This window comes from Marmota monax, unplaced genomic scaffold (assembly GCF_021218885.2).
Source record: "Marmota monax isolate L192 unplaced genomic scaffold, Marmota_monax_Labrador192_F-V1.1 WCK01_AAM20220418_F8-fsc00100, whole genome shotgun sequence".
NCBI lineage: Eukaryota > Metazoa > Chordata > Mammalia > Rodentia > Sciuridae > Marmota > Marmota monax.
The window spans coordinates 3,557,863-3,567,219 of NW_026693872.1; the positions used below are offsets into that span (position 1 = coordinate 3,557,863).

A 9,357-nucleotide genomic window follows, 5' to 3' on the forward strand; every position below is an offset into this window, starting at 1 on the left:
CCTTGGTCTTGGGCTTACCAGCCTCCAGAACCATGAGCAATAAATTTGTTTTGCTTCTAAGCCACCCAATTTATGGTATTTTTATTGTAGCAGCCAGGAGAGATGAAGGCATCCTCCCTCCCCCACCCCAACCCCTCCCACCTTGGCCCACGCATGTTCTAGGTCATCACTTCAGGCAGTTTACTGACTAATACAAATGAGGCCCTACCTTCTAATGTTCAGTTACAATGATTCACACTGGTAAAATAATGTTTTCATTGCCCTCTTGAATGGGAGGTAGTATTAAAGTCTTGTGGGAGAGAAGGAAGGCAGCAAGCAGTTGAAAATATCCTCCCAAATTCTTGTTCCCAACCTCATTGCAAATACTCCTAAAGGCCTTTAAACAGACCTCACAGTTCTCCTTCTCTGAACACCTTGTTCAGTATGAGGTTAGGCTCAGGGACCTAAAGAGATTAAATGTAGTCTCCCTACACCCCTGATCTTGGCCCTCAGTGCTGCCAGCCTTATGAGCTACATACCCACAACATAGTCTTTAGAGACCAAGTGAGAAATAAGAATGGAATTGAAAGGAAAGTGACCACAACACTCGGAGCAACCAAAAGATCTTTATTGCAGCAGTGCAACAAAGTGAAAGGAAAGAAGGAAAGAGAGAGAGAGAAAAGAGAAGAGATGAACAGGGAGAGAGCAAGAGCAAGAGAGAGACAGAGAGCGCGCGTAAGAAAGATAAAGAGCAAGAGAGAGAGAGCAAGAGAGAGGGGGGCCTGGCAGGAGGGAGTTTTTATAGCCCAAATCTAATGGGGCCTCTGGGTCTGCAAGCTGCCTTGTTGGCCCAAGGGGGGTTGAGTGCTCAGCCTTGAGCGGGACTTGACACAAACAGGTGATAAAGGACCAGATAGAGGGGGGTTTGAGTGCGTGGGCTATCTTGCAGCCAACATCTGTTCAGCCTGCCCTGCAGACAACACAGTTCAGCCTGCTCTGCACCCAACATTCCTCCCTTTTTGTTTTTCTAAGTGACACGGGGGATGGCGTAAAGTCCTCTGGCTTCTTCCTGCTTAATGATGGGCGGCGTTAGACCTAGAAGGGGAAGTGGAGGAATGTTCGGGGGACAGGTCTGAGAACACCAGGGCAGCCAGAAATAACACTCAGTGGCTACAGACAACTACTGTAGTAGGGGTAAAGTCCATAAAAGTTCCTTGAAGCCACAAGTCCTTGATGGCATCAAACCAGTCCTAGATGGAGGAGATTCTTGGTATCAGCCACTGGTCCTGTAGCAGGGACTCTAGGAAGTATTGGAGGTGGTTTGGTTGAATCCAGTAATGTTAAGGGTGACAGCCTGATTGCAGCCAGTGGAAGGGCAATCGCCTTGACCCATAAACTGAGAGTGGGTGGTGTCATCCTGGTGTCATGTCACATTGATGTAGAAGCAGTATCTGTGGTTTGAGATAAAAACTTGAGAGAGAATAATGATTAGTAAAAGAAGAAGAGGGTTGGTAAGAAATTTTGAGTTTGGTGGGCATGGTGGAAGTCCAGGACTGGACATTTGGAACAAGTGCCTTTTTAAGGTGGGAGACATGGTGGTACCAGAGGGAGTTTAGGTTTGATGCTTCCTTGTGGGGATACTGTAGAGCAGACAGAATAAGCAGAGTGGACGTGCTGGAGAGTAGTTCTCATTCCTAGGAAGTGAAAGAGGGGTTGTGAAAATTGGAAAAAGGGTTAGAGAGGGGTTTAGATGGGCACAGAGTCTTTGGAGCCAGAGGAGTTGGTCATGAGTCGTAGGTGTCCATCTTGGGCATCAGGGCTGGTAGTCTTAAAGAAGTAGTTGATTGACCAGCTTGTTGGTGAATTTGTGTATCTGATCTTGCAGGAACTTCTGTAGGCAATTTAATAGACATGGTTCTATTAGGAGAAACATAAGAGGACTAACAGGGGTCCTATGAGGGAGAGGAGCCAAGGCCATACTTAACTGAACATTCCCCATGGAGCCTGTTGGCTTAGTTGCTGTCTCCTCTTTTCTAGCTGTTCTTGTCCTTCATTACTCCCAGGAATGACTGGTTTTGGCTTAACTGGTTTTGGTAGGTGTTTAAGATCAAGTTGGTCAAAATTGACTTTGTTTCTATCTATTGTTAAGAGTCAGCCGAGTTCCCATAGGGGTCGCTCGTGGGGGAACCTGAGAGCAGCTTCATAGTTCTGCTAGTGCCATTTGCGCTAGGATAGGTCCAGGTCTTGCTTGACCATGTGGCTTCCCTTGGAAGCATCAGGGATGTCTCCTGTCTCCAATGACCCTCCTATTCACAGCAAATGCACTGATTGGCTTTTCATTCTCCAGTGGTCTCAATAATCTCCCTGATCAGGAGGTTATGTGGCCCAGAGTTGCAAAGCTCTTTAGAGAAGTTACCTGTTCCTTGGATTCAGACTGACTCAGAGGGCCAGAGCCAAATATTGGTTTCCTTGGCCATTTTAATTTAACTTTAAGTCTTGATCATAAACATCCAGCAAAGTCAGTTTCACCCTAAATTAAGAGTATTGGGCTTTAGCTGAAGTCTGGCCTACTTTGGAGTCATCCTGACATGTATTAAGATGGGAAGCACAGCCTTATCCCAGGTAAGGCTAAGATTTATAAATCTTAGGTAAAGTGTTGTAGTATTGAAGCTGATCTTTTTTTTAATATTATTTTATAAAATTTACATATATTATTGCTTGATGTCACATGAATACTAGGTAATACAGTATATTACATTTAAATTGTACCCAGTGTATAGAACTTTATATTAATCTTATTGATAACAGGTCCAGTTATAAAACATTAAATGATATAAATAAATCTCCGATATGTTATTTTTATAAGCCTAAAATAACCATGCAACCTTTTGGAGAACACCAGCTTGATATACTTTTTTTAAAGCTTATATCTTAATGACATATACCTGGAAAATATGAACACATTTAATATACAAAGAAGAGTAATAGTATCACAATTACTACTGATGTTTTTGTATTAATCAAGTTTAGCTTTTAAAGAAATAACATATTACAATATTGCAAAATAACAGTTGTTGTTTAACCATAGTTGTATATACAGACCTTCTTTAGCACTTACTTAAACCCTCTTATTTACTTAACAGACTCTCTTATCTAGAAACACATTTTTCTTCTATTAAATCCATACCTAGAACCTTCTAATTTCTCTTTCCTATTTGTTAACTCTTTCTTTTTTTTTTACATTTTTAAATAATCCTTGTAAATTTCTGAATTTAGGCAAATTATTTCATTTTAATAAGAGATATTTTGTTATTTGCAGCACATAATTAATCACATCTGTTGACCATTTCATGAAAACATGAACAATGTTTAAGTATATAGAATTATACTGTTGTAGGGACAGACAAGGCAAGGCACCTAAGATAGCACTGAAGATAGGGAAATAGTTTTATTTGGTTGCAGCTGGATTTAGAGGGCACATCTTCTGCTGTAATCAATTAATCCCCTGAGCCCCAAGTTTAGGTTGTTTCAGAATTTTGTACCCAACATGTAAGGGAAGGGGCTCAGAAGTTCGCAGTCTGCAGAAGTTCACAAAAAGCAGTTTTTTTTTTTTCCTCTGTTCTGGGCAAGTTAACCCTTCAAGGACACTTGGGAGGGGGAGAGCTTTTTCTTCCCTTTCTCTCCTCTTCTCCCCACCCTCCCCACCCCTGCCAGCTGTTATCATGGAGCCCATTTGGTAACTTCCTTATCTTAGACATGTAGCCTTCTCTGTGAAGCCCCAGCTCAAAGCCAGAGGCCTTGTTCACATATTTTGTGAAAAAACTAGTAAGGGGGTGTCTAGCTTTTTGAGTGCTGATTTTTCCAGCCAGTGACCAAGTAAAACAGGGCAACAGGAAAATAGGAAGTTTATCTACATTGAACTTTTTGTAGAGATTCTTTTGCTGAAAGTCCTAAAATCAGCCATGGTGAAGATTTCTGGAGAAGGTCAGTTAAGCCTTTTCTGTGGACCTGGGTAAGGAGGGGAAGATGGGAAGGTGGGGCTGAGAGCAGCTCGGTGGATCTGAGAATGAGGAAGGAGTGATGTAAAAGAATAGGATTTTCCCTAGCAAGGAAAACTTGAGCAGTAGAACAGGTAGAGCAGAGGGGAGGATGGGAGTGAATATCCCAAAAAGCCTGTAAGGGACAATTCTTAGTAACCTGTTTTCAGTGATGACAAAGCAACTTTAAAGGCCACTTTCACCAGATCTCTGATAGGGGTCCAAGGGCTCTCCTCAGCTGGTTTGAGCTTTGGGTTAGTTGGTAAGAAGACCTGGTGGCACCTGGTGTGGGCGCTGACAGGAGAAGAGAGGAGTGAGTGGGTAGAGGGATTCCTTCAGTACCTGCTACCTCAGAAAAGAGGCAATGTTTTGAGGAAAGACGGTTGTTTAGGTTTTTGATCTAGTGAGTGGAGAGGAGAAGTCAGGTTGTTCAGGTGGGGGAGACAGTGGAGGGGCTGGGGCAGAAGGTTGAGGGTGAGGACCTATTTGAGCCGGGCAATAGGGTGGAAATTTATCAGTAGGGTCAAAAGTAGTGGATGAGTCCGGAGGAGGAGGAGATTGGGGATCAGTGATTGTGGGTGTTGGTTTGCAAGCTAGAAGAATTTGCAGAGGTCTGCAAGAGGTGCAGAGAGCACAAGCAAGAAGAAAGCTTTGATAGAGCAGCTTTTTACCCATTTTTTCGAATGCTCACAGTAATTGTAGAGATCCCTTAGAATGGAGGGATCCAGGGACCCAAAAGGAGGGCCATCTGCTTTGGTTGTCTAAGGGATAAGTGAGCCAGGCCTGGGTGCTATATTTGATCAATTTTGGGGGTTTGATGTCTGGTGTCAAGGAGAGGGTTTTGAGGTTATCCAAGAGGCATTGTAGGGGAGAGTCGACTGGCAGAGAGGACACATTACCCATGTCACAAAGTAGTATAAGGAGGAGGGAAGAGGACGCAAACTTGGTATAGAGGAGAAGGAAGGAGACGCAACCGTAGTATAAGAGAGAAGGAGGAAACTGATTTATTGGCAAAAGGGGCGTCCCCGCTAGAGCCAAAAATCAGGAGTGCCTTAGTGGCAGGTTCGAGCTGCAGAGATTGGTCGTCACCGAATCCTGACAGTCGAAGCTCTCGTCCTGGACGGAGCTGGAGCCGTGGGAGACCTTGGCCAAGGCTTTTCTTTTCGGGACCCCTCCTGGAGAGGCCGGAGACTTGCAGTGCCAGAAAGAGGGGAAAGAGAGAGACAGGGGAAGAGGGAGGAAGGGGAGGGTAAGTGTCTGAGGACTAGGATTTTAGGAGAGCCACAGAGATGGTGAAGGTCTGGGTGGACTGTGATGTTCAGTTCTCTGTTATGTGTCCCTGGAGGTTACACAGTCCTTTGAGGGAGACCTACAAAGCCTATGCTGGTAACTAACAGCTGGGAAGGGAAGGGAATAATTTTGAACCCAGGAGTCTATTCTGCCCTAGGAAGGAGTCCCTGAGGGCCACCGTAGCCTTAAAGGCTGTGGTGGGGTGTTTTCCTCCCCGCAGGTGGGCAAAGAGGTTTGCAGGACAATCAACGGCCAAATCCTCCTGACACCACCATTGGGTTTAGGACTCCAGGAAGGGGAAACTCACCAATCGAAGGTCGGTGGTGGATGGAGTTCTGGCAGTCGAGAAAATGGGTTCAGGCCTGGGTTCAGGCCATCCGGTGAGTGGCACTTCCGAAGGAAGAGGGACCCAAAAGTGGGTTTTAACCCTCTCCCGGGTTTCGGCACCAATGAAAGGAAAGTGACCACAACACTCGGAGCAACCAAAAGATCTTTATTGCAGCAGTGCAACAAAGTGAAAGGAAAGAAGGAAAGAGAGAGAGAGAAAAGAGAAGAGATGAACAGGGAGAGAGCAAGAGCAAGAGAGAGACAGAGAGCGTGCGTAAGAAAGATAAAGAGCAAGAGAGAAAGAGCAAGAGAGAGGGGGGCCTGGCAGGAGGGAGTTTTTATAGCCCAAATCTAATGGGGCCTCTGGGTCTGCAAGCTGCCTTGTTGGCCCAAGGGGGGTTGAGTGCTCAGCCTTGAGCGGGACTTGACACAAACAGGTGATAAAGGACCAGATAGAGGGGGGTTTGAGTGCGTGGGCTATCTTGCAGCCAACATCTGTTCAGCCTGCCCTGCAGACAACACAGTTCAGCCTGCTCTGCACCCAACAGGAATAACCATGTCTCTAATTTAAACACCCAGAGTTCGCTCCTTTTGGAGCCAGATGGACCAGTGGATCCCAGAGTGGATATTGGGGAGAAGAACATCAGAAAAGGAAGCTGGAACAGAAACAGGTCTCTTGGGAGGAACTCACCCACAAGACAGGGAAATGGCTGACTGCACAGCCCCTACCACAGCAAGCAGTCACCTCCTGACTCCAGAACCTCAGAGCAAAGTTTAGGCATGGTGTGATCATGGGTCAGAGACTAGGCATGTCCTGTGGGCACATGAGCTGCACTTCACCCAGTCACCTTCAGGGTCTAGCTCCATCCTAGGTCCAAAGGGATAGGAGGAAAACCAGGCTCCACTACAAGACATTTCAGCCCAAATCTCTTGGTTCATAATAACTGCCATCTACTGAACATCTGTGTGCAAGGCAGATCACATGGATGCTCTCATTCCTCCCTTGGAGTAGGGGTCTAACTCTTAGAACCTTAGTGTGCCTCAGTTGTCCTGAGCAACAGGTCCTGTTTTTGCCCTATGGCCAAACTAAGGTTCATGCATGGGTAGAGGGGTTCAGGGAGATGACTACGAATCTGACTTTTAAAATATTAAAATCTGAGAGAGATCTTTGCTGAAGTTTTCTTAAGGAGGCAAAACAGTGTCACATTAAACATGATGAGGCAAGACTTCTAGATATATGTTGATAACATCCCTTTCCTTAAAGTTCTCCTTAGGCATCCTGTACCGGCAGCCTCCCATACTTCCACCCCTCCCTCCAGAGCATCCTTCATCCTCCCCCTCTCACAGATCCTTCTGTCTAGATATCTCTTTTAATTTTACTATTGTAGAAAAAATGCCTTTATCATATCTCTAAAGAGTATAAGAAAGCTACCAAAAGAAAAAAAAATGGAAGAGGATTTACGTAAGTATTTATCTTTGCTTATCTTTGCATTTACAAGGGGCTCGAGTGTATATCATCCCCCTTGAGCCCAACTCAGTCACCAGTAGGGTAGCTATAGCTCTTTATCATCCTCACTGACAGATGAGAAATAGGCTCAAAGAGAAAATAAGTTGCTTTGAGTCCATTAGTTAAGTATTGAGCTGGGTCTTGACACTGAGGTCCTTGTCCTCCATGCTCCACCTGGCCTCTGGGCTATCAAAGGCTGGACAAGGCTACAGCCACCAAAACTGCTACCTGGGGCAGTACTAGTCAGCTGTGCCCAGGAGACCAAATGTACCCTCAATTTGCAGGAAATACAGGTGCTCCCAGGACTCTAAGGAAACAGAAATGCTTGTAATAAATTCTCTCAAAAAGATTCAGGAAATTTGCTTCCCTCAGGGGACTTCAATCAGCATCAAAATGAAAACAATCCCCTGTGTATTTATGGCCTGAGGCTGACCATCAGAATAACCCGAAGTAATGGTCATGGCTTTCTGAAAGAGAATGGGTGGCTCCATGAAATTTCTTTGCAATTTAACAAATGTTGGTGAGGGTGTCAGTATTTAATACCTGTTAGAGATTTGTCTCAAATTTGCTTCTGTAAGGTCTCGTGTTTTTATTTTTGTTTACTTTATTGTTTATCTTTCACTAAAAATTTTTATTGGTCTTTTGGATAAAAACAGAAATCTATTTGCCAGGAAGGGTGATCCCATTATATTCTTCTAGAATCAGTGCCTGGCCTCCTCTTTGCTGATTCTGTGTTTGTCCCCAGGGCAGCCTGTCCCATGCCTCTTGTCTGTGATGCTGAAACCTGGCCTGCCCAGCAGGAAGTCCAGGCTGCATCATGTTTGATCCCCAAATCAATGAGCTCCTATATTCCCAAATCAAAGTTTCCTGTATCTGAGAAGTTTGGGGGTTTTTTTGTTTTTGTTTTGCTTTGTTTTTTAACTCATACTCTGCACCTGTAGAACTTTCCCCAGGATTTCTTCAACCCAAGCCTCACAGATTGTGCAGTGGACAGCAATCTTCTCTTTTCTCCTAACACCAGAGGTTGTGACAGTGTGGTTCTGGAAGACCCAAGGGTCTGGCCTGTGAGCTCTCCAACACCCAGACTGGTTGGCTCAGTAGGTTCCCTGGTAAGATGTTGAAGAAGACATAGGAGATTCAGAGTTTCCATGCGGGGTTCCCCTTTTCACCTGATGCTGCCTCCTGCAGCCCACCACCATGCCTCTGAGCCCTCCAGGAAGCTGCTCTGAGCTTGCTCACATGAGGATCCAAGGGGAGGTGACAAGATGAGGTGGCACCCTCCAATAGCATGGCCCTGCCAGTTTTAGCCCTGCTAGAATTGCAGGCTCAGTCCTCCTTGATCTGAAGATGAGGGAGCCTCTGTGGGCTCTAGGGTCATGTCTGGAGATGGTTAAAGGGAAGCAAACCTGGGCCTCAACTACTCACTGCTATGATTAGTCTCATGTTTTAAAAAATCAATTTTAATATTTTTTTTTCTCCTTGACTTTTTTTTTTTTTTTTTTTTTTTTTGGTACAGGGGATTGAACCCAGGGGCACTTAATCACTGAGTCACATCCCCAGCTCTTTTTATATTTTATTTTGAGATGGGGTTTCACTAAATTGCTTAGGATCTCACTAACTTGTTAAGACTGGCCTCAAACTTGTGATTCTCCCACCTCAGCCTCCCAAGGTGCTAGGATTACAGGTGTGAGCCACCATGCTCCACCTCCCCCGGATTTTCCAGATAACATTTGCTTTAGAAAATTTAGAAAGGTTAGACAAGTATAAAAATAAAGGGGAGGGCTGGGGCAGTAGCTTACGGCAGAGAGCTTGCCTAGCTTGCGTGAGGCACTGGGTTCAATCCTCAGCATCATATAAAAAATAAAGGCATTTTGTCTATCTACAACTGCAAAAGAATAAAAATAAAAAATAAAGGGGAAAATTTTTCAGTTCATCAGTCACAAGCCACATAACCTTTTGGCCTATTTTCTTCCAGTTATTTCCTGGGCATTTTTTCCTCAACTTTCTATAGTTAAGATGACAGTGTAAATACAATGATATCCGGCTTTTCCCCCCATTTAGAGTATGTCATAAGCATTTCCGGTTTGTATTTAACAATGGATTTATTCATTCACATTAGCCTCACTAGATGTGGGACAAATGATCTTGGGCAAATCATTAGTGGTTTATTGTACTGATCTTTGGCTGTAGGAAAGACATTTCAGTTTAGTGGCTGAA

The 9,357-nt window shown here is 44.6% G+C and overlaps 1 long non-coding RNA gene across 1 annotated transcript; it reads right to left on the minus strand.

Moving 5' to 3' along the window:
• Positions 1 to 586: 586 nt before the first annotated feature.
• LOC131424877 (uncharacterized) lies at positions 587 to 6,174 on the minus strand. The gene is made up of 2 exons (XR_009228483.1): positions 5,614 to 6,174; positions 587 to 1,870 (listed from the first exon to the last, which is right to left on the minus strand). It is a non-coding gene; the product is annotated as an uncharacterized LOC131424877 (long non-coding RNA).
• Between the last annotated feature and the right edge of the window lie 3,183 nt (positions 6,175 to 9,357).